At 37.3% G+C, this 25,213-nt stretch overlaps 1 protein-coding gene across 2 annotated transcripts in view; it reads right to left on the reverse strand.

Moving 5' to 3' along the window:
• LOC149802536 (cGMP-dependent protein kinase 1-like) overlaps positions 1 to 25,213 on the reverse strand; it is a 248,197-nt gene that overhangs the window by 66,322 nt on the left and 156,662 nt on the right. The window lies entirely within an intron of this gene.

Consider the following 25,213-nt stretch of genomic DNA (forward strand, 5'->3'; position numbering starts at 1 on the left):
GAATTATTCCATCACAAGATATAAAGTGACAGCATTTTATTTACCATTTGCATAAGAAACTGATTGTAGCTCTCCAATACAACTTGCTTGAATTATTCCATCAAAAGACAGGAAGTAAATTCTTTTACACCCATTTGAATAAGGTACCTGTAACCCTTTCATTTTCTTTTCTTTTACCTCAAGATAATGATTTTTCAATAAAATAATGAATATAATCAGCTCTTTCTTCTAAAAATAGAGTAAGATTATTTTTGTCAATCTATAATTTAGCATCTCTGTGATACAATGTGGCCATACATGTAATTTCCACAGGGGTGATCTCAGAAAGATTCCAGTGATGCTATCATCCAGACTTGACATGATACTTAATTTGGCAGATGGGATGGAGATTAAAGATGGATATTTTTTTATTTTAGCAGAATTTTTGGATGACTAATTTGCATATACATGTATTGCCTAAAATTTCACCTCGAACTGACTTCATGTCAACTTGAAAAATGCCAAAATTCTTTTACATGAAAGGATTTAAAACAGTTCCAAGGATAGGCAAAAAATACTTAAAAGTATATACCTGAAATCCATCTTAAGTCCACCTGAAAAAAGTTTGTGTGGGGTGAACATGATTTCTTGCATGTATTTTCTAAGGCATAGAAATTAATGGATGTTTAGTGACTGCTATATTTATGAAAAGAAGGATGTGCATTTTTTAAAGATTAACTAGAGATTAGATCTACCAAATGTATGATGATTATAGGTTTGTAACACATAATTACCATTTTGTGACAATGAAATATTTCAGGTACATTAACGCCATTACCATCTTAGTTTCTTTCTCCATGGGCATCCCCCAAGTGTCATCTTCACCAACAAACATAGACTTACTAGACAGGGAAAACGTTTTGATCTTTCCCATTATACAGCTATTTGGCACTGAACATTGTTGTTAGTTATGGATCATAATTACATGCAGCATAGCAAAGAAGAGTTTTTTTATATACTAGAATACACTGTCTTATTATTAGCACAGCTTTGTACCTTTTGATAAATTTACTAGATTGGTCACCTGGTCTTATCATAGGAGAAATACAGTACATTGCATAACTATTTACATGTGACTGCATGACATAATTTTTCCCATATACATTTTCTTGGATCTATATGGTACTACAATAGCCAGTGACTAAAATGTATTGGTATTAACATGACCATGTTAATCTGATTTAAAATGGTAATCCCAATCAATTGGCACTAACAGATTGTCCAGATTACTAGTGGCTGCAACATGGTGATAAAGTTATACGTTTCTCTGGTAGTTTACAATGAAATTGCTGCTAATCAAATGTATTAATCCAACTGTTGTAATCTCATTTTATCAGGACCAGAAAACAAATTTTTAGTTAAAAAAAACAGTAAAAATAAAAAATTATACAGTTGCTAATTTTCCTCACGATTCAGTAAAATTTAATATACTCCAATGCTTTTTTTGCTACTTTATGTCCATGTAGCTTAAGCTTAACTCAGGGTTCAAGGACTTGTATTTTTTTTTCTCTGCTAAAGTCAAATCAAATTAAATAATCCTAATATCACATACCACTCTTTTATAAGCCTGCACATGAGTTTCAGTTTAAGAAATAGTGCCAGGCCAAATTATTTTTTCATCTGGGTCTCTCAAGTATTAGGTCTATTCCCAGTCAATAAGTATTCTTGTTTTTTTAAACTAAATTTTACCAATCTTTGTCAACAAACATCCTTTCTAAGAATAATATAAAATGCCAATAAACAAATAATTTTGTTTTCCAGAAATTATAAATCAGTCGTGATTTGCATGGCCATGTTCATGCTGAATCATATCGTTGAATGTTATTTGCACTGTTTTCCTCGTCCATGATCATGCATCCTGTCATGTTAAATTTGTGTTGTTTTAAAATAACAATCTTCATTAAATATCATGAACTGTTATTAATTCATTTCAACATTATCTTTAAAAATATCTGTCTATATGAATGAAATGCAGATCTAACTCTTGAACTGTCTTAGTGTTGATATCAGTACAACCAATTATGTCCTCTCAAGCTGATGAATGTCAACGACTCTCACAGTATAGTTCCTGTCAAGGACATTTCATCCCCTACTGATATCACTCATTTGTTTAACTATCTATTCCAAACACTTCTGTTCATGACCACTTCCAATCCATAAAACATTGATCTACTAAAGACACCAATAAATTTGCTATTCTCTGTCAGTTAAGATATAATCTGTTGAACACAGCACAATTTTTGTTACGTATACTGTACATTACAAAACAGTCCATATCAATGAACAGTGAACCTCTAGATGGGATCAGCAATTTTTGTTATTGATTCAATATATTCACAATGACCATTCCCTGTGAAACATTGTATCTTCTTATCTGAACCCCTTTCTGTACAATACTTTGCACAATAATGAATACTTCAACTCATCACTAATGAATACTTGATGTCTCCACTAATGAATAGTTTATCTCCCACCAATGAATATTTATTTCCTACTAATGAATAATTGATCCCCTAAGTATACAGTTTGTGCTATCTATTCTGTATTAAAATGCCTAATTGTCAATCATCATTCCTGTCTCTGAAAACCAGTAAACTGTTTGCAGTGACTAAAAAAATACTGGATAATTGGATATGTGCCATTAATACAGACATAAAGAATATAAGTGGTCTCTCACCATAAAACTCCTCAGTGTACCCATACATGTGACAGAAAAGATGAGCCAGGTCTAGACACATTAGGAAATTTTTTAAAAACTTGGTGAGTAGTTTTGACCTCAAAAGAGAGAGGATTGTCATCAACCAATTTTTAGCATGCAAATGGACAAAAATTACAACTACTGAGAAAAAAAACACAAAGTTTTTTAAAATATTAAAATATGCAATGCTCTTCTCAAATTAGCCCTTTCACAGTAAATAGCTGCCATTCATTCTCTTCTTTTATGTACTAAGAGCATTTTTAGCATTTCTTAGGAGATCATTGTTGGATTATATTGTTGCAGTCCTCATCAATGTTGATCTTGACACTTAGGAGATGATGTACTGTTGCTGGATCCAGGTTTCCTTTGGAGTCAGCCTGAATTTTCCTTAGTGGCTGCAGAGGGGTGTGGCAATTTTCAGTACATTTCTACAGTCCACCAAGAAGCTTACATTGGTCGATTCAGATTGCTGACTGCCTGCCTGAATTGCTCAAGATTGGTACTGTATGGATTTTAATGACAGTAAGATTCTTCACATGAAGTACAAACACATACATTATATCATCACACCCCTTGTAACTATAGGTCTAATTTGCAGACACCCTTATTGTCATCATTATCATTACTATCACCATTCTTTAAAAATGACACCACTCAAATCCAGAAAATGATTACCACTTACTAGTATTATAGGTGTAGACATAGACCCCATTCGATGTCCCAGACATTATGGATTACAATGGCAGTTAGTGATATGTACTTTAGCCTGGTTTACATTCCTGTTTACAAAGGATTAAAGGCAGTGCTGTTTATATCAGTTTTTGCAATGCAGTCATTCATAGTAGTGTTGTATGCATATTTTGCCTAGAAATTGTGGTAACTGGTTACATTCTGCAGATGAAAGTGCAGTTTATATAAAAAATTATTATCATTGTTATTATTATTATTATTATTATTATTATTATTATTATTATCATTATTATTATTATTATTATCATAATCAAATTAAAATTATAATCTCTTATGAACAATAAAATGGTCACTATGTAAGTAGATTTTGCACATTTGCATGATTTATCAGTCATGGAACATTATTTTGACTAGATCTGAAAACTTATCTTTTACCAGAAATGGGAGATAATGTTCAGCTGTTGTTGTCGTTGTTGTTGTGGGGTTTAACGCCATTTTTCAGCAAATGATAGGCTATGCATGGCAACCAGTATTAATGGTGGAGGAAGAACCTGAGAAGAACCACCGACCCACGAGAAGCTACTGGTAAGCTTTCTCACATACCCACACTGGCCGAATCCTAGACTCTTTCCCACATAGACAGAGGTGAGATGGCAGTGATCCATAACGGTGAGCGCTTTAGACCACTCGGCCACTCGGGGCCCCCATGTTCAGCATAAAGCTGACAAATATAGTGTCTTCACATAAGTAGCTTTATTCACACTTGATGCAAACTCAGTGAAAATGGATTTCAGTGATGGCATATTAGTTTGTCATGGTTAACATGGTTTTACAAGATGGGGTTTCTACATGACATGTCATGTTATTCTTGCCAACATATCAAATGTTAAAATCAGCTTTACAGAAAGAGCAGACTGCATATCAAATCCAGAAAATAATTATCACATTTAGTAGTGTTATAAACTGATACAATGATCCCATTCATCTCAGACATTACAGATTACAATGGCATTCATGTTCACAAAGAATTAAATCAAGGTCGTGCTGTTTATATCAGCTTTGCAATGTGGTCATCCAAAGGGGTGTCATGATCGCTAGATATGTTATGCAGATGGTCACACATAAAATATTATGTTCAACTAGTATCGTGGCACATCTATTCACATTTAATGCAGATTCTGTGAACATAGATTTAAGTTTATAGTTATTTCTTGTTGATTTTATGAGAACAGGGTTCTGCATGATGAGTGAAATCATTCCTGCCGCAATAATGGACTTTAAAATCAGCTTTACGGAAGATCCGATTATATATTTATTTCCCTTTGAACTTGACTGCAACCACTGAACTTCCATTTTCCAACCATCCTTGGATTTAATATAATATTTTACTTGCTTTGAATTTGGTGTTTTGACATGGACATGCTTAGACTGACCCAGTTGTATGCCACTTGAGCTCTTAAGTAATCCAACCATTATCAACTTACATCTTTAATCCTGTCCAAATTATTTTTCATCATACATAATATAGACTCTAATCCACATCTGTAGTTTTAATCACTAAAATATTGTGAAGAGAAACACATTAGTGTTATTGTTAATATTTATTTTTTTATGTTGATTAAGTTTTTTAGTAACCCAACTTTAATCAATAACACCTTTAATCCTTTCAGGATCATCTTTGCTCACAGATAGTATGATCCATCTGGACAAACTTCAAACAATGAAGCCAGCCAACCATGCCAACAGGATCAAAGGATGAAATTAGCAAAACACACTGTCATGTCCTTCTTAATCCAGTTCACAGTCATGTCACCACAGGCAGTATTACTGTAAATATACTACACTGGGACAAGAAATTGCACTGTAATAATCATAAAGTATGGTAACAATGAATTGTAACTGATGCACATTTCATATTAAAATAATGAATGCCTGAACATACTGACAACCTGCATATTTATTTGATAACTAGACCAGTATTCAAGTTTTTAATCCTTTTTTATCTTTTTTAAAACAAATTGGATAATAGGTGTTCCATGGCATTTATAACCAAGCTGGCAACAGTCTACCAAATATACTTGCTTATAAGTCAATTGCAACTATAAACAACATAGACCCCGATTTTCCATCTGCCATGAAGTGCTGACAGAGAAGGATTTTTGTTATTGGTTGCACTAATTACTAAAAACAAACTGCAAAGACCCAGATTGGAAGTACATGATGCAGTTGGACTCCACTTCTATGTAAGTGTATGTGGTATATAAAGCATCTAGAATAAATGAACATCAAACAAAATATGCTTCATATTTAGACACAAGCCACTAAAATATGGTCATCAAAGGCATGGCCATATGCTAGTCATTGAATCTTAATGATATTCAATACAGAACTTGGATGGAAGAAATATATCTGGATGAATGTATGTATGTAGGAGGAATCTCAGACAGACTCTATATTAGGATATGAGTCAAAGGAAGACATAATTGTCCTTTTGCTTTGATTTCCTCAATAATCAAATTTCACAGTATTTTGTTTAATTTCAAAACATCAGTACATAATTTATGATTATTTATTGATGATAAGCTCATAACTAATTTGTAAAAAAGGCAAATATGTACAAGAAATATCTTTAATATTAAATTAAGCCCAAACCCTATTTATTTTAGAAACATGGGCTGGCCCCATGGTCCTGTCATGGAAGATATAGTGTAACTGAAATACTTACATGGCACATAGGGTACCATGTCACTATTTATTATGTAATTCTTTCTATACAAATGTGATTTTTTTTAAATATATGCTTAAAAATGTCAATATAATAAATAAAAATTTTATTCAAAAATAGTGCACTGTGAATTACATACCTACCCTGTATCTAATAATATTCTACGAAGGTACATGGATGACACTTGAGATGAATGACCAACAGGCCCACTAAGTTATTTTGACCTTTACTTGTCTTGAACTAAAAGCAGAAACCATGATCTTCTCATTTGACTTACCATCACTTTAATCTCTGATCTTTAGACCCCAAAATATATATATTCTTTCTTACCGACTATGATCATTGACCTCTTGACCCTAAAATTTTAGTTGGCCTCTTTTTTAACTTAAGTGCAAATAATCTACAAACTTTTGCCATGGTATGTTGTCTAGAACTAAGGTCATAATGCAAAAGCCATTTTCTTCTTTCAGCCACTGTGACCATGATGCTGAACATTCTCAACCCAAAATTAATATGCCTCATTTTTTTCATTTATGTAAGTTACCTACAAATTTTGGTGACAGGATATGTTCAAAAGTTTAATTTTTTGTGCATAAACCATTTTTTAAATTCCAGTCTTAGTGACCTTGACTTTTGACCATTTGACCAAAATCAATGGACCTTTCCAAAGTGCAAACCAGACACTAACATAGGTACATGAGTGTAGAAATAATGTTGTTTTGCATAAACTGTTTTTTTGTCAGATACAGTGAATCCAATCTTTGACTTTTTTACTCCAAAATCAATTGGCTTCAATATTACTGCATCTGCAAGCCATCCACAAAGTTTGCTTCAAGTCTGTGCTGTTGTGTGGAAACCATTTCTCTTCTTATAGTGACAGTGGCCTTGATCTTTAAACTTTAAGACTCCAAATCAATAGTTATGTCTTGCCATATGTGCAAGTCATCTATAAAGATGGTGTAAAACAAAAGTCACTATGTGGAAATAGAAAAGATAATAGACAGACAATGTCATAACAAAAAGCTCTTTGTGTTCTGATTTAAAATTAGATCAAATTTATTTTTTAATTTTAACTTTTTATATGAAAAATTTATTATAACAAGATGCCCAAGTGGGCCTCAATCACTCACCTGTTTAACTGACATGTATAAGCTTGTGAAGCAAAATTCATAGATTCATTTAACATGCAGACTGGGAGAAAGGTTTGGAGTGCTTAGTAGCCACATTGTCTATTGGTCTTTAAAAACCCCAACTAAAATGCATATTTCTGACTTAAAAATAAAACAGGTCAGTTGGAACATGATTAACTATTTACTAATTTCCTCCCTCTATTGATTGACAGTAAACAACAATTACAAGACCTATTTGTATTCCAGTCATCATTTGTATAAAACTGAAACCTTCTATGCCAGACTCCTCTCTATCAAATTTGGTCAATTCTGTTTTTGAAAACTCATTTAAAACAATTTTTTAGTAATGATGGCTACATCTGAAGAATGAACAGCATCATTTTTGACAAATCTGAAAGGTCTTTAAGCATGGATGCTTTTTGTCAAGTTTGGTAAAATTCTAATTGGTGAATTTAGGGAAGAAATCACACCTACCAGGATGCTTTTTGTCAAATTTGATCAATTTGATCAATTTTTTTAGTGATTTAAGGAAAGAAGTTGTTTAAAGGGTCTTGCACTTTTTAGTAAAGGAATCCATATTTGATAGTGGATCAGCATCACTGGCAGAAACTGAAATCTCTTCATGCCAGGATGTTGTGCCAAAGTTGGTCAAAATTGGACCATTGGCTTTTGAGAAGTTTAAAATAGCATCTGTTGATGGATGCACAATGGACATTGCATAATACCTTTAAGGGTTAATGCCAAAAGTTACCTGACCTTTTGATTAGATGAAGTAAAAATGGCTTTTGATATAAACAAATCATTTCTTTATATCAAATTTTAAGTTACTTATAATGAAGTTTATATAAAAGATGACAACAGACATTAATATGATTTTCTGAGTAGTCAAAATAGATTTGATGCTTGACTCTTTATATATGAAAAAATTTTGCTTACAACAGTTTTAAATTTACATTTCTTTTAAGGTACAAAAAATGTTTTAAAAGATGCTTTATATTAAAGTGTTTGATCAAAGATGTTCATACAAAACTGAACTAGGGAGCACAATTTATTGTTTACACATCTGAACAGAACAATATTAGATTATGTTACAAAAAGAGAGATGTAATAATAATTTACAATTTACAATTTTAGTAACAGAACTTATCTTGTTAACAACTTAGAATATTCTGGAAATGAACGTTTGACCTCATCCTGGTTCTATTTTTGTGTCTTAGTTTTAAATAAAATTTTGTTTGCTTTAGAAATTATTCATTCTTGCCTTAACATCAAGAAGCAGAATCAGTCTTATTGCTGTCTTCAGTTTTTCAATGGGGTGGATTTATTTATTCAATTTTTTATTTACTATAATACAAAGTGCTCATCAATAATATTCTTGGACTGGATTTTAGAATTTAGAATTATATCAAATTCAGACAAGAGTATTTTTGGATTATTTTATTGTGATACATCAAAAGACTTAGCAAATCATCACAATTCAGGCTACTGGCACATTACCATGTTTGAGACTATAGGTACATCAATGCATCCAATATTGGAACTTATTTGGAATACCACTGGAATTAAATTATACAATTGGGCTTGTGACAAAACTTTTATGACTATTTGGGATTTAATTCACAATACTGCAAGTTCTTTTTAAATTCCCACTTTGTATTCTAGTGAAACAAATTATTTGTTTAATTTTACAAAACTTGTTGGTTTTAACTATTTTCTTTCACTTAGTTTAAGACAATGCAATCATAACACATCATTAAAGAATTAATCCACCAAACATCGGGAAGGAAAATGCATCAATAAATAAGACAGGCAGTTCCCAAATTCTTATTGTTGACTATCCCAAATATAATCAACAAAGAGCTAGACGAAATCACACATGCTAAAAGTGAAAAGGCCTATTGTTGTTTCTCTGCCATTATAGCTATATAGCCAAAATCAACATTATCCTTTTATAGCAAGAATTGTCAAAAGTCTGGAGTTCTGAGATGAATTATTACTTTTCAATTACATATATGGCTGAGTATAACTGTTAGATAAAACCAAATATTTGGACAAGCTTATCACTTTTTTTTATATCTCAGATTTTTTTCTCAGGCCTGGTCTATGTGATATTCTGGATAAGAAATGTCAAGGTTTTCTCTTTGTTTTTGGCATTTCTATATATTTTACTTGATTATTAGCAATTTAAGTTTTGCAATCATTCTAAATACTGCTACCACTACCCAGCAAATAATGTTCTGGTCACAAATGGCATTTTTATCAGACATAGCCACAAATGTTATGTCTCAATACAAAGAGACTGTCTGTCAGATTCATGATTTCTCTGAAAAACTGATTTTCTGAGCTTTCAAAATTAGATATGTATTTTGTGATTATATTCCAATATCAAATCTATCCATACATATTGTCTCCCTGGAGGCTCATCTGAGTTTTCTGACATGACATCAATCAATATATTTCTTAGCCAGAAGAGCTGCTATACCAGGCCTGAGAAAAAGGTCTGAGATATCAATAAAACTTCTGAGTAAAAAGGTCTGAGATATCAACAAAACTTCTGAGTAAAAAGGTCTCATATATCCTTATGAAATCTCTGAACAAAAAGGTCTCATATATCCTTATGAAATCTCTGAACAAAAAGGTCTTATATATCATTATGAAATCTCTGAACAAAAAGGTCTCATATATCCTTATGAATTCTCTGAACAAAAAGTCCCATATATTGTTTATTAAATACTGTTGTGAAGTGTTCTCTATAAAAGATTATGGTCTGGTTTAATGTCTGTAGTTCAGCAACACAGTTAGGATACTTGGGGCCAAGGCATAGCGCAAGGAAACACTATGGTCAGCCTGGGTTGATCCTTATGGTAGGATTCAAATCTGGACCCTTTTGAACGTAAGTTCAGCTTGCTAACAATCATGCTACTGCAGCACCTGTCTCCATTAGTGGCCTGTTACAATATATGTGAGGGTGCATCAGACTTTTTATGTACCAGAGCTTGCTGGGGGATCTGACAGATTAAGTCTGACAGCAATGTGTTTTTAAATGTACCAGTGCATGCTGGGGGATCTGACATAAAGTCTCTGTGCATTGGGTTTATTTTATGTACCAGAGCATTCTGGGGGATCTGACAGATGAAGTCTCTGTGCACTGGGTTTATTTTATGTACCAGAGCATTCTGGGGAATCTGACAGATGAAGTCTCTGTGCATTGGGTTTATTTTATGTACTAGAGCATTCTGGGGGATCTGACAGATGAAGTCTCTGTGCATTGGGTTTATTTTATTTACCAGAGCATTCTGGGGGATCTGACAGATGAAGTCTCTGTGCATCGGGTTTATTTAATGTACTAGAGCATTCTGGTATATCTGACAGATGAAGTCTCTGTGCATTGGGTTTATTTTATGTACCAGAGCATTCTGGGGATCTGACAGATGAAGTCTCTGTGCATTAGGTTTATTTTATGTACTGGAGCATTCTGGGGGATCTGACAGATTTAGTCTCTGTGCATTGGGCTTATTTTATGTACCAGAGCATTCTGGGGGATCTGACAGATTAAGTTTCTGTGCATCATGTTTATTTTATGTACTAGAGCATGCTGAGGGATCTAACAGATAAAGTCTCTGTGCATTGGGTTTATTTTATGTACTAGAGCATTCTGGGGGATCTGACAGATTAAGTCTGCACATCGGGTTTATTTTATGAACTAGAATTTGCAGGGAGATATGACAGATTAAGTGTCAGTGAAATGATAATTATACAAAATAATACATTAAGATTACATTGGGATATTTTGTCTAAAATAGCAAGGTAAATATCATTTTCAATATTTAATATTTTTTGACTGCTTGACAAACTTAAAAGAAATATGTGAATTTATTTTGTTTCCATTGTTTCCCCAAATATGGCATATTTTAAGGAGAAGAGAATCTTTCCTGTCCTTGTATATGGATCTCTTCTCTTGGATCAATAAATTAGAGGATTATAACAGGAATCAAATTAGCACAAATTCGGTAACTCATTATTTGTACCTTTCCATTGTAACCACTTGTACCAGCATCCAATTCATGATTTAAAAAATAAGGAATCAGTTTATCTCAGAGTGAAATATTTACCCATGTTCTCTGTGAAAATAAAAATTCACAGGATACCATGGTAACATTATTTTAACATCCTTAATCCTGTCTTACAATCCTTAAATGAAATTATGCCAACAAACAAGATGATAAATTGTTTGATTAAATATTAATGATGGAATTTAGTTCAGATAAACCTCTTGGTTGCCATTAAGCAGACATAAAACTGCAAATATCATCACCCAATTTACTTTATTTTTCCCATGACAAATCTAGGAGTCAGCCTAATAAAATTCTAAAAAATGTTAGGGTGGGTTAAATTCAAAGATATCTTGAATAGATAGTTTCCATAATATGGTATGGATGGGCTTCTTTGGAGAGTACAGGCTTACCATTTGACAAGTATCTAACTGCAAAAAGCTCAGATTTCCCATCTGCTCAACTGTAATGGCATATTACATTATATGGGACTATCACTGTTCATTCTACTAATATTTTAAAGTAATAGTATGGACCCTGATTTGCTACCACAAGCAATGGCAGATCTTGGTGTACATAACAATGTTCTGTCCATTGTACATGAACATAGTCTTAATCTTCCTTGCCATATATATATATATATATATATATATATATATATATATATATATATATATATATATATATATACATATATACACATTTAGTTTGAAGAAAGAAGAAAGGGTTTGATGTTTAATAAACCCTTTCTGAACAAATGACTGATAAGATTGCTTTATTTTCTCTGCTGTGGTATATCTCAAGTTAATACTCTGTTATATTTATATGACTCAGAATGGGTATGTCTGCAGTATTCATTACATAGTTCATCCTTAACCCTGAATATTTGAAGACAAGGCCATAAAGACAAAAGAAGAAAGAAAAAAGGTTTTATGTTTAAAACATTACCCTTTGAAAAAAGAGGAGATGAAATTACAAATCTGGTAAAAATGGAAGAACTCCTTGTTCAAGATTTTAGGTCAACTTATAAGTCATATATAAACAAATAAGAATTCCTTGGTGAGACTGATCCTCTACTGTCCAAAAAGAATTTCCAGGAATTCTAGAAAAGATCATTTCATGTTTTTAATTGCTGAGTGAAACAAGCATCTCTGATATTCCTGATAAGATTTTCAAATTAGCCAATGCGGCAACTACACTGAAGGTAAGACTGGCATACAATTTATTTACAACAAACTAGACGCCATTAGAAGACTTTTGGTGAAATCCTTGTATTGATATGATCATTCATTAAGGAGAATATGTTCACTGGCAGCAATATCTGAAGTCAGACTGGCTCCCATTTTCCTTAAGGACAGATTATATATATCGTAATTAGTCATCAGTGAAATCCCATCTTGATATGACTTCTCAGTTAAAGGAGTAGCAGTAACATGATTTTCAAAATGGCTGTCTTGGTGGTCATATTGGGTGTCAGATCAGTACAATTTTCATTTAGTATGAACTATGACATCATTATTCTGTGATGCATGCTCAGTGCAGGATCTTTTCCCCCACATTTTGTTTGCCTATGTCCCCCATTATTCATTAAAAAAATATGCCTACAAGTTACTTTAGTGGATGTTTGTCCATATCATTATTATCAGTACATGTACTAGCAAAGGCCAAAGTTGCTAAAGATGAACAAAATTGCAAGATGGCAAATGAATATCCATTTTAAGATGAAATATCTGTCTATGAAAGCATTCAAGCTTTGTGGTAAGCAGCTGTATTGCAATGCAAATTCTTTGATGGCCAAATAGTGTAACATTTCTGAGGTTATAAACACATCTATGACAAGAAAGATTTCATTGATTTTGAGGTTGAATTAATCACAAAAGAAACTAAACTGATGCAAATACACAATTTGTCATTTAATTATTGATTTATCAATTTGAAAAGAAATATAATTAAGAAACATGGGTATTTATTGTAATAAAAGCTGGTAGTAATGAGTGAACTCTAAAGTAAAAATGAGAGCATGACCCAGAATGGAAAATTCCACAGAGCAGTTCATTTTATGTTGACCAGATGTCAATGCTATTCTGAGTTAATTGAGTAACTTCTAAGCCATACTGGGGCAATAACTCAAATTTTGATGCTCCAAGGTGAAACTTGGGTCTCTTTAGAAACAAGTCACACATGATTTAATGCAATTTCAACTGTGAAGTGCTTCAGAAGCTGTTAAACAGCATTAAAAAAAAACGTAATGATCCGAGTGCAAATGTCTAAAGCAATAGGCTGTCATAGGACTGTCACCATGAGCAGCAGGGGGGGCGAATCGGACATTTTGTCCAAACGTCATTTGGCTTAATTAATACCTTCTGCACTCAGCGGATCCGGTGTCGTCAGCACCCGGTAAAAAAAAACGACGTCGTCGTCGGGGGGATCGTCCAATCGTCATTTGGTTTAATTAATACCTTCTGCGCGACGATCCCAGCGTTGTCAGCGTCCGGTAAAAAAGCGTGACGACCGCGTCGATGTCATCGCCCCCCCTGCTGCTAAGTGGTTATTTACAATGAAAATTATTTACAATTTAACCGAATATTTGGTCAAGTCCGATATGATATTGTGTCCGAGGATCATGTAAATTTATCGTTACAAATCCATGTGGGGTCGACTGAGCATGACTAAAAAAGTTTCGAAAAACATTAAAGTCCATGTCACTGCCGCACCATGTCTGCCAAATATTTCGTAGCGTGTGTGTATCAACGCCGTTGAATACAGCAAGAATATTGCAGTTGTCTCTGATTACTTTTGGAATCTGAGTGTATCGTTGAGTGACATATATCACATCAGTGTTTTTATGCCTGCCTCTGGAAAATATCCTAGCTGGGTTTTTTTGATTGTCTAACATAACATCATCGTACACGACTAGATTGTTAACGTCGCCATCAATATCATCGATGCCTGGTGCATCATTGATATCTGTAATAAACTCAATAACATTTTTTTCAGCGATCGCTGATGCATTCTCGTTGAAATCTTTCAACACCTCGTAGCATCGTTGATCATCCACGCTAGGAGCAACCAAATACAACTTATCCCACTTCATCCATCTCATTATTAAATTGAGTAACAATTGCGTCTTGCCGGATCCAGATGGTCCGATGATAATCATCCGGATCGAGTTTGGTAACGCTGCAACATGCTTAACTGGTTCTCTTGTTTTAGTCGCCGAAAAATCAATTATATTCATATCTCTATACATAAATTATGGATCTATATTGTGTGAAGTGTAGAGTGCGTACTGGCACAAATGATATGACAACCGTTACAACAAGAAATAACAGATCAGCACTTACTGGTAAGTGTGTACAATGCGGTATAAAGAAGTTTAGATTTATTTCTATTAAACCTGGGGATGTTTTAAAAAAAAGCGAGGAGGTGATATTGCAGCCAAGTTATCAAAACTCCCCGGAACACCGTGGGCAAAGTATCCAGGAGAAAAGCACCTCCCAGGATATAGCTACTGTGGCCCCGGAACACGATTAGATATCAGACTCGATGATCAAAATCAGCCCAAACCCGGTGAGTATCCAATAAACGCTATCGATAAGGCGTGTCATGCTCATGATGTTGCTTACTACAAAAGTAGCGATCTGCAACAGCGTCATATCGCGGATGTAAAATTAATTCACGTGTTAAATGCTATTCCTGATAAATCCGTCAAAGAAAAATTGGCCTCATGGTTGGTAAAATCGGCTATGAAAGGTAAATTAATGATTGGAAGTGGAGCTTCTCGCGCTGGTAATTGAAAACGCTAGCATTTATAATAACAACATGGAATCCATCTATTATTCTCCGAGAGGATACTGGAAGGGGAAGGCCGCAATTGGTAAGCTTGCAAGCGCTGCAAAAGTAACGAGGGCCGTTGCGGCTAATTGGTTATCCAAACAGGCTATATGGCAAATCTATCTACCACCGCCTAAACAAATCAACTTCTCGCGCTTTGATGTCAGCATACCTAATGAAGTTCATCAGGCTGATATACTATTTCTGCCACATGACAACGGTTACAAATACGCGCTAACCGTAGTTGATGTTGCGAGTCGATACAAACAAGCAGAGCCGTTAAAAACAAAGTCAGCAACTGAAGTAGCCGATGCGTTTGAGCGGATTTATCGAAGAGGTCCTCTGCGCTGGCCAAATCTATTACAAGTTGATCCCGGTAGTGAATTTCGCGGCGCTGTTTTATCAACGCTGAAACATCATAGCATCGCGATACGACGAGGTCATACTGTGCTACATCGTGATCAGGCAATTGTTGAACAATTCAATCGGACTCTTGCTGAACGGTTATTTGGATATCAATACGCGAAGGAATTCATCCAAGAAAAACGATCTCATGAATGGGTCAAAAGGTTGCCAGGCGTAATTGCAGCGTTAAATAACGAGATTACCCGAGCAATCAACATGAAGCCCAGCGACGCGATTAAAAAAAAGTATATACCCGGAAGATCAAAAATAGATAGCGTTTCCAAGCCGATTCTCGGCGATGTCACCGTGAGATATCTGTATGAACCAGGAGAGCTTGAAGGCGGTAAAAAAAGAGCTACTGATCCTATTTGGAGTGTTACCACACATAACATATCAACGATAACACGATCAACTGATAGACCACCGATCTATAGACTGGATTCAACTGCCCCGCAGCGGGGGTTTACACGCGAGCAACTACAAGTGATACCTGACGATACTCAATTGCCCCCGCGTGGTCTTAACTAGCGCCGTTGCGTCTATTGCACTCAAGACAGGTCAACCTCACATTGTTTTTAACATGACCGAGACTGTTATCGATCCTGTCCAAGATAAATTGGCGAGCGTCTTTATCCGAATAACGCCAGCGCATTACACAATTACAACTCGCGCAGTGATTATTCTGTTGTTGTTGTAACGCAATTATTAATTCGGCATCAATATCAAAACGCCGCTGTTTTTTTTTATCCTGTTGGCGGTAACCCGAGAGTTTTCTATCAATGACGCTTGCATCGATGACCCCGTCGGTGACTCCGTCAGTGACTCCGTCAATAACAATTCTTCGAAGTTGATTTATCCTCCGTACTCGGGACACTGCAAGATAGACTAGATTTGACCATTCGATGCAATTATCAACTATCCAAACAATTGTATCCGTGATGGTTAGTCCCTGCGAGGAATGTATTGTCGTTGCGTATCCTAGCGTCCACGGGGATTTATCAGCACGTAGCGCGTCCTCGACGACGCTGATATCAACGAGCACGATATCATTCAGCACAAGAATTTGTTTTTTTGTCCCTGACGCTGTCGGGCCCGGGATTTCAACTTCAATGTTCTGCCGCCGTGTGTCCGCGGGTCTATAGCATAACGGCACTGGGCGCGTTGGAAACTTTTCCTTATGCAACGTAAACAACTTTTGCTGAAGTGTGTCTCTGACTATCTTTCTACTCGCTACAATCAAATCGTTTGGTCTCCATGTTTCCCAGAATTCATTTAACGGCGTTTCCGGAATCACCTCGCGGATTATTTCACATTGAATTCTATCCGGCTGTAATCTGATTAATTTTTTAACCTCGCGCAGTTGTTCATCAAGTGCTCGGTAATCAGTATCGGTTTCTTCATAATAGTCCACAAAACCCTTTAACCAATCATGTGGGCCCTCGCCGACAAATGGTGGTGGTTGACCATGATCCCCGCACATTATCACTGCTGTATTCGCGCGCAGCAACCACTCAAGAAACATTTGTAAAACATCTAAGGAAACAGTACATATCTCATCCCAGATGATAACCTCAGGAATAAATTTTTCCCCCATTCGATCAGGAGTCCACTCACCGCCGCTGTATCGAAAAAAGCTGTGATAAGTAACGGCGTCAACATTTCGTTGTTTTATCTCTCGCGCTAGTCTATGGGTCAGTGTAAGCACGATTATACTTGCCCGCGTTCGAAATAATTCAATTGCCCGAGTCGTCTTTCCTGACCCGCCACAGCCGCTTAAATAAACTATTTTATGTCTACAAATTGGATCAGAACACGGTGGTGCATTAGACCATTCTGACAATTTATCACCGTGTAAGTAATTGTTCTCAACGGTGACATCTGCTGACGGGGAATAATCGCGTCGTATTTCATTTTTAATTCTCCATGTACCCCAACTCTCGTCCGGACTAGTAAACTCAGCTATGTTTTCCTTATACTTTACGTCAATATAAAATGAATCAATCGCAACTCTAACCGCGGTGTCGGGAAATCTATTTATCATCGAGAATAAATTGATAGCGGCGTAACCCAGCATAGATGCCCTCAAATGTGGATATGCCGGGCTGTCTCCATCGCTGTAAGTAACAACTGTACCCAACCTTGTTCCATTGGACAAGAAAGCTGTTTTACAGTTCACGTATTTATTTTTCGCCACTGCGTCCTTGATTACGAAATCATATTCTGCGTCATCTATAATCAGCCGTGAGCAATATCGTTTGTAATCGCAGTTTTTTCCACCTTGTGTGAACTTACCAATTATTCTTCTACCGAGATCTTTTGCCTCTCTGTTTCGTTGGTTGAATATCCTCCTGGACCATTCGATGATATATTCCTCGTCGGCATCAATGTGTTTTCTGGACTCGTCAATTATGCTATCTAGACGCTCCGGTTCTGGTAACCAGACTTCAGTCTGCGCCCGGTATGATATAATCGCGTCACTGACAATCAACGAAACTAGCATTTTACAATCAATCATATCCCATAGCAGCGCTATTGGCAACCACTTCTTTTCAGCCATGTGTCTACCAATCCAAATATAACAACAGCGATGAAGTCCTGCCGCGAATTCAAATGATACTATGCGAGCGAATCTGGTTAAATCAAAATCAGGCAGTGGTCCATTAATAGCAACACGAGTCATTTCATGTCTGGGGTGTCCAAATCGTTTAAAGTACTCAGCGGCGGATCCATACCCGAGAAAACTCGCTGGATAACAGGCAACCATATCAACGGAAATCATAGCGTCGCGGTTGTATCCAGTGTTCCATAGTCCACCGTGATAGTATTCCAAACAACTGGATTGTACATCCGGTAGAAATTCCTTGCGTGTTGGACTCCACGCATTTTTCCTTGCTGCAACATGAGCCGCAACCGATGGAATCGTAAAACAATTTGTTAGCAGTTGTTCATCATGCTCTTCAAATTCCATGGCGGTTTTTTTCATCTTGTTGTGAAACGCTTCAGTGCGATATAATTCACCGTTTGGTCTTACAAACTGATCAAAGGTATCCGCATCGTTTTCAGCGCTGCGAAGTAACCACACTGATACAGGGTCGTTTTTACACAAACAAGCAATAGCATCAAATAGTTTCCTCTCCGCGAGAAAACCGCCCTCTCCCAGGAATTCCCCCGGGATATACTTTACTGTTCTATCCCGTGGAAATACTGTGATCGCAGGCATCCACGCGTGTTCGTTATGATCAATAATTTTAATTGGGGCTCCCTTTGATTTGTACTTTGATTCGTGTAATACTTCACCGGTTATCGTTGTAACGGTTATTGGAAATCTCAACGACGTTTCTAATCTCGCTATGTCGCTGATGGTCGCTCCTCGCTCGCGCACTGTCTCCTCCCACTGGTTGATTTTGCTACGTCGTAAATCAGTCAGTTTATTTCCTCGACATGCATTTGTAAAATGCTCTATTATTCGTTCTGCTACACAATTTACCCCCGTTGACTGTTTCATCGGCGCTAGTTTTCCGATATCAGGTTTCTTATTTAACGGGTATATTCCATAAACAACTGCTGTTTCAGGATACGCCCGTTCATAGTATGGTCTGTCAATTCCGGTTAACAACCCCGGCTTGGAGTCGCGGCTAACAATAACTGTTTTCTTGTCGCTGAGAACTGGTTCAAATTTATCACGTATGATCCAATTACCTGATTCCACCCGGACAATGAATTTTACTCTGAAGAAATACTTTTTACCGTCAAGTTGTGATATTATCGTTGCTGCGCGGTTGTCGTTCATGGTAGCATCAACAACGCCATCAATTCGAAATGTTGACCAACTATGAGATGCACCATCATGCTTGAATTCATTGATACAATCACGGATTTTATTTAACAGGGTTCTATCGTTTATTAACGCTTTTGGTGTGTCCTTGAGGGCTCTATCGAGATTAAACCTAACATTTTTCCAGGGCTTAATTGCTGCTAATTTCTTGAACTCCTCCTCCATATAATTAAAACAAGTATTTAAATAAAAGAATATAGTATAATGAATCACTGCAAATGGTTGATGACTGGGTCGACAACCCCGTGCAATAAATCATGTAGAGGTGAATTCTGCGGGTATCATTTACAAAGCGTTCGTAATGGTTCTCTTGGCCCCCTCCCGTGCTTGGTTTGCCATGTCGGTTTAAGAGGGAAATCGCAGTTGTGTATCAATTGTGGCGGAAAGCGATACAGGGAACTAAAACGCTATTATGACAAACGAATAAAAAATGTTGTCATTGACCCCACCGCTGACTCCGTCAAGGACAAAATCATCAAAACTCCTCAAGACTACATTGAAAGGTTTATAATTAAACCAAATAATGAATTAGACAAGTAGTATTATTATACAAATGGACCAAGAGTTCAGACCTCACCCTGTGCTCGCTAATTACGAGGCATCTCGCGACGGCATTGTTCGAAACCGCAGACTGAAGAAGCCGGTTGGTACCGTAAATAATCACAGGTATTTGGTGTTTGGTGCCGGGGGGAAAATTTATCTTGTTCATAGGGTGGTATATGAAGCGTTTAACGGACCAATCGAGGACGGTCTCGTTATTGATCATATTGATGGATGCCCTCAAAATAATTCTCTTATTAACCTGCAAGCTATCTCTCAGAGTGAAAATAGTAAAAAAGGCCAAACTGGTAAATGCTCAAAGCAAGCAAGGGGTGTCAAATCGTTTGATACAATAACGCACGAGGAAAAAACATTTCACTCTATAAATGCGGCAGGAAAATATTTCGACATTTGTAGGGCCTCAGTACGATTTGTTGCAGAACGAGTATATCAAACGGCTTTATCAGGTAAAAATGGACACAGAGAAAGTAAAAAATATAAAACCAAAAAAAGGAAAAGGATACAGCGGTGTGGTTGAAAACGCTTGTCCTGGTAGTGTTCTCAGTGATATATCACGGCTGGAAGTACTAATCGGAGGAAAACGAGCCGGAAATAACTCTCCGGAAATAATCAATGAGGCCGTTGATATTTGCAGGCGGTTATTTGCAGGCGGTATCATGGACATTAATGTATATCGAACGCTCATAGACGAGCTCATGGATGATTAATTGGAAAACTGGTGTTTTTATAATAAAGATGATCATACACTACAACCATGATAAACCAGTACTCGTTTACGTGGTAAACTCGCGATTGCCTGTTTACCGCGCGTACTATGGAGATGGTCTCGGTAGCACCATTGTGGGGTTATTTACAAGAATGGCTCCAAAAGTAGCGCCGTTAGCCAAACAATTAGGAATGAAGGCTATTGATGTTATTCGTGATAGGGGTATTAGTGCTATTGGAGATGTTGCCGGAAAGGCGTTTTCTGCAGCAAAGGACAAACTAATGTCGTTGGTGAGAAGAAAAAAACAGAAACCGCCGCTGCTGCCATCAACAACAGTGATGCCTGCAAATGTCAGTAAAGTAATAAATAACGCGGTGGAAAAAAAACTAGAGTCGTTGGCGGCTCAGTCATCCGCCGATGTGGCAACCAACGCGCTCATGAACGCGATAGCGGGAAGTGGTCTTAAACAAAATTCAAAGAATTTACGACGAAAGCGACGTTGATAAATTGCAATTGAAAACATCAACATGATAAATAATAAAATGTTTGCGCGAACCGCTGATCCCGCGTTTGATATGGACGCCCCAGTGTGCAGGGATGATTCTGTCCGTGATTATCAATTTTATTCCTATCAACCACCACAAGCCGACCTACGATCGCGAATTGAACTTCAAGTCCAAGATACCAGTAAATACTTTTTGCCGTGTGAAGCGTTTATCGAAATTGAGGGAGAACTCGTGACAAATGTTGCCGCTAATACACCGTACGCAGATGACCCTCGTGTTCGAGTTGGTTTTGTCAACAACGGTATCATGGCGTTATTTGAGAGCGCCAGATATCTTATTGACGGGCGAGAAATTGAATCAATAGAACGCGAGGTTGATGTTGCAACAACGATAATTGGGTTAGCAAGATACTCGGATGATTATACAAGATCGGCGGGCCCATCTATGATGTTCGCAAAGGATACCACTAATAACGCTGATCATCTTCAGCACATTAACGTGCTGACGAAAGAAAATACCGCAGTTGACCAGGCCGAAGCAGCCAATCCAGATCGCAGAGCAAAACCGGGCGCTGATTTCACTGTTATAAAAAGTATTAACGATAATTACAATCTAGGATTTTCAACACGAGTAGGGATGTTGCAAAGACCACGCCGACAGTTTTCATGCGCGATTCCACTCCATCACATATTCGGATTTTGTAGAAATGTCAGAAAAGTTATCTATGGGGCTAAGCATACAATTGTGCTAGCACGAAGGGGCGATGATAACAATGCAATATGGCGTGCTGCTGGCGTCGATAACGGTAAAGTCGTTTTAACTAAAATGGCATTGTGGATGCCGGTGTTGACTCCATCAGTTACCACGGAAGCACGATTGTTATCATTTATGGAACAGGGAGGGAAATCATTGTTAAGTTGGCTAGCGGTAACAACTGATGCTAAAGAGGATAATGTTGCTGATACATTTACATGGCACTTGGCATCAAAACAAGGCGTTTCAGCCCCGCGTCATATATTCATAGCGCTACAGAATAGGGATCGATTGGGTAATCAAGAACGCAGCCATATGATATTTGATCAATTAGGAGTCAGGGATGTTTCGCTGAGAATAAACGGACAACAGGAACCATCCGAGGATATACAGCTTAATTACGGCGACAACCATGTCGCACGTGTGTACCATCGATTGCTGTCATATATGGGTTGTGATCAAAACGTCGACACTGGTTTGCAAATATCACAACTTGATTTTAAAAACCTGTATCCGATTTATTACTTTTCGTTGGAACATCTTGATTTAACGAGACAATCCGTCGTTGATATACACTTCCGAGCTCGTATAGCCCCGGGTGGTGCCAATTATAGAGCGGTTGCTGTCATTCTCAGCGATAAATCAATGCTGCTAGAAGGTGTTGGTGGACGAATGAGAATCGTTGATGCGCCAGTGGAAAACATGTAATTAAAAACACAAACGCGTTTACAATAAAATGTCGTATAGTGTTGTCGGCGTTACACTAACTGATGGTCAAGTCAAGAAATTACGATCAAAGTCGGCTAAACAATGCGGGACCACAATAACGCTAAAGCCGTCACAGATGGCAGGTGGTAATCATAAAATATCGTTGACGGCGCGTCAAATAAAACATTTCAATGATGCAATGAAGAATAAAAAGGGTATTCAAATAGATTTTTCGGCCGCAGCGATTAAAAACATGGAAAAGACCGGTGGGATATTTCCGCTGTTAGCTGCGATTCCAGCGTTGATTGCCGCGGCCGCACCAGCAGTGGCTAAGGCGGCGGCGTTGGGAGCCGTTGGTACCGCGGCGGGGATGGCATTGAAGAAGGCAACCGGAAGAGGCTATAAAAAAAAGAAACAAGGACGATCCGTGGCCGGAAAGGGTCTAAGACTACCGGGAACCCCGTATTCATGGTATTCGGGAAAGGGTCTAAGACTACCGGGAACCGTTTATTAACGCAAGAGTCTATGGTTCCGTTATCCAATTTTGATTTAATAGATGCCGCCAACGCGTTAGCGATAAAAAACTTCAGAGGTGTTTTTATGAGGGATCAATTACCGGCGGCACCAAGGAATATTGAAACCGGCATAATTAACCTCGATAAATCCTCCGGAGCGGGAACTCATTGGGTTGCATACGCGATTGATCCGCGTGCAATCGTCTATTTTGATTCATACAGGTTAGCCCCGCCGAACGAGTTCATGCGGTATATCCGGGCGTGTTCAGCCCCGGTTTTTTATTCCACGCTGCCAACACAGCAATTAAGTGATCCACCGATATGTGGCCGTGAGGTATTGAACGTACTCGTGGCGATTTCATCATCGCGGAAACCACCTCATGTGGTTGTAAACGAATACACTAGTGGGGTCGTAGAGGCCCGGCGGGTTAATTAAAAACACCGTTTTTTTTTACAATAACGATGATTGATATTTGGGGGCGACCGGTTTCGGCGCTGAAAGAATCCACGGAAACGCCCGCCACCGATGACATAAAAAAACTAATCGAGGATGAAATCGCTGAAACGTTAAACCTAACCAGTGTTGACCCGGGCGAAATAGTTGTATTTCAGGACCGCCATGGTAAATTAAAATCCAGTAATGTGTCGCTGGATGACGTTTTAATACGACAGCGTGATGCCGCCGAGAACGCTATCGCGCTGTATACCAGCGACGGACGACTCAAACCGGGTGAACATCTATCGACAATAACGAATAGGGTAACATTAATCCAAGACGGTTTTATAAGGTTAGATAGATCGGTGACCGAACTTGACGTGCGGGTGAAAAAATCTGTCACCGAGGTGGAAAAATCTGTCACAGGTATGCAACTCACTACCGCTAGTTTTTTTGGGACCCCGACAGTAACCGAACCAAATCTTGCAGGTTAAAAACTACTATTTCGGAGTTTACAACGCTGTCGGGCCAGTTTTACACGTTACGAAAAAATGTTAACAGGATCGATGACAACTTTGATAAATTCTTTGGTAAAAAAAATACCAAGCTGGATGAGATTACAACAACTATAAATGATATCACTGCGTATGGACAGGAAATAAGAACGATCAAAACTGATGTTGAAGCGAACAAGGGGAATATAGATGCGCATACAGGGGAAATAAGAACGATCAAAACTGATGTTGAAGCGAACAAGGGGAATATAGACGCGCATACAGGGGAAATAAGAACGATCAAAACTGATGTTGAAGCGAACAAGGGGAATATAGACGCGCATACAGGGGAAATAAGAACGATCAAAACTGATGTTGAAGCGAACAAGGGGAATATAGACGCGAATACAGGGGAAATAAAAACAATCAAAACTGATGTTGCAGCGAACAAAAAAAGTATAACCGAGAATACACGGGAAATAGGAACACTCAAAACTGATGTTGCAGCGATCAAGAATGATATAGACGCGCATACAGGGGAAATAGTAACGCTCAAAACTGATGTTGAAGCGAACAAAAAAAATGTAGACGCGCATACAGGGGAAATAAGTACACTCATTACTAATATTGCAGCGAACAAAAAAGGTATAGACGGGCATACACAGGAAATAGGAACGATCAAAACTGATGTTGAAGCGAACAAAAAAAATGTAGACGCGTATTGGCGGGGAATAGGAATAATCAAAACTGATGTTGCAGCGAACAAAAAAAGTATAGACGGGCATGCATATGAAATAGGAACAATCAAACTTGATGTTGCAGCGAACAAAAAAAGTATGACCGAGAATACACGGGAAATAGGAACGATCAAAACTGATGTTGCAGCGATTAAAGACAAACTACCGCGAATGACAGAGCAACTCGAAAAAATAAAAATCCCTCATGAGAACGCCATCAACACAGTATACACAATTCAGCATGGATCATTCGATTGGACTCCTACGAATAATACAGTAAATATCACCGCAACTGTTAAGGGCATTTATCGATTGACATTGATTTCAGCGATGCAGTTCAGTATATCATCGTCGACTTCATCCGGGTTTAACAATACAATATCAACAAT

The sequence above is a fragment of the Sinohyriopsis cumingii genome, chromosome 3, assembly GCF_028554795.1.
Source record: "Sinohyriopsis cumingii isolate HCF-2022 chromosome 3, ASM2855479v2, whole genome shotgun sequence".
NCBI lineage: Eukaryota > Metazoa > Mollusca > Bivalvia > Unionida > Unionidae > Sinohyriopsis > Sinohyriopsis cumingii.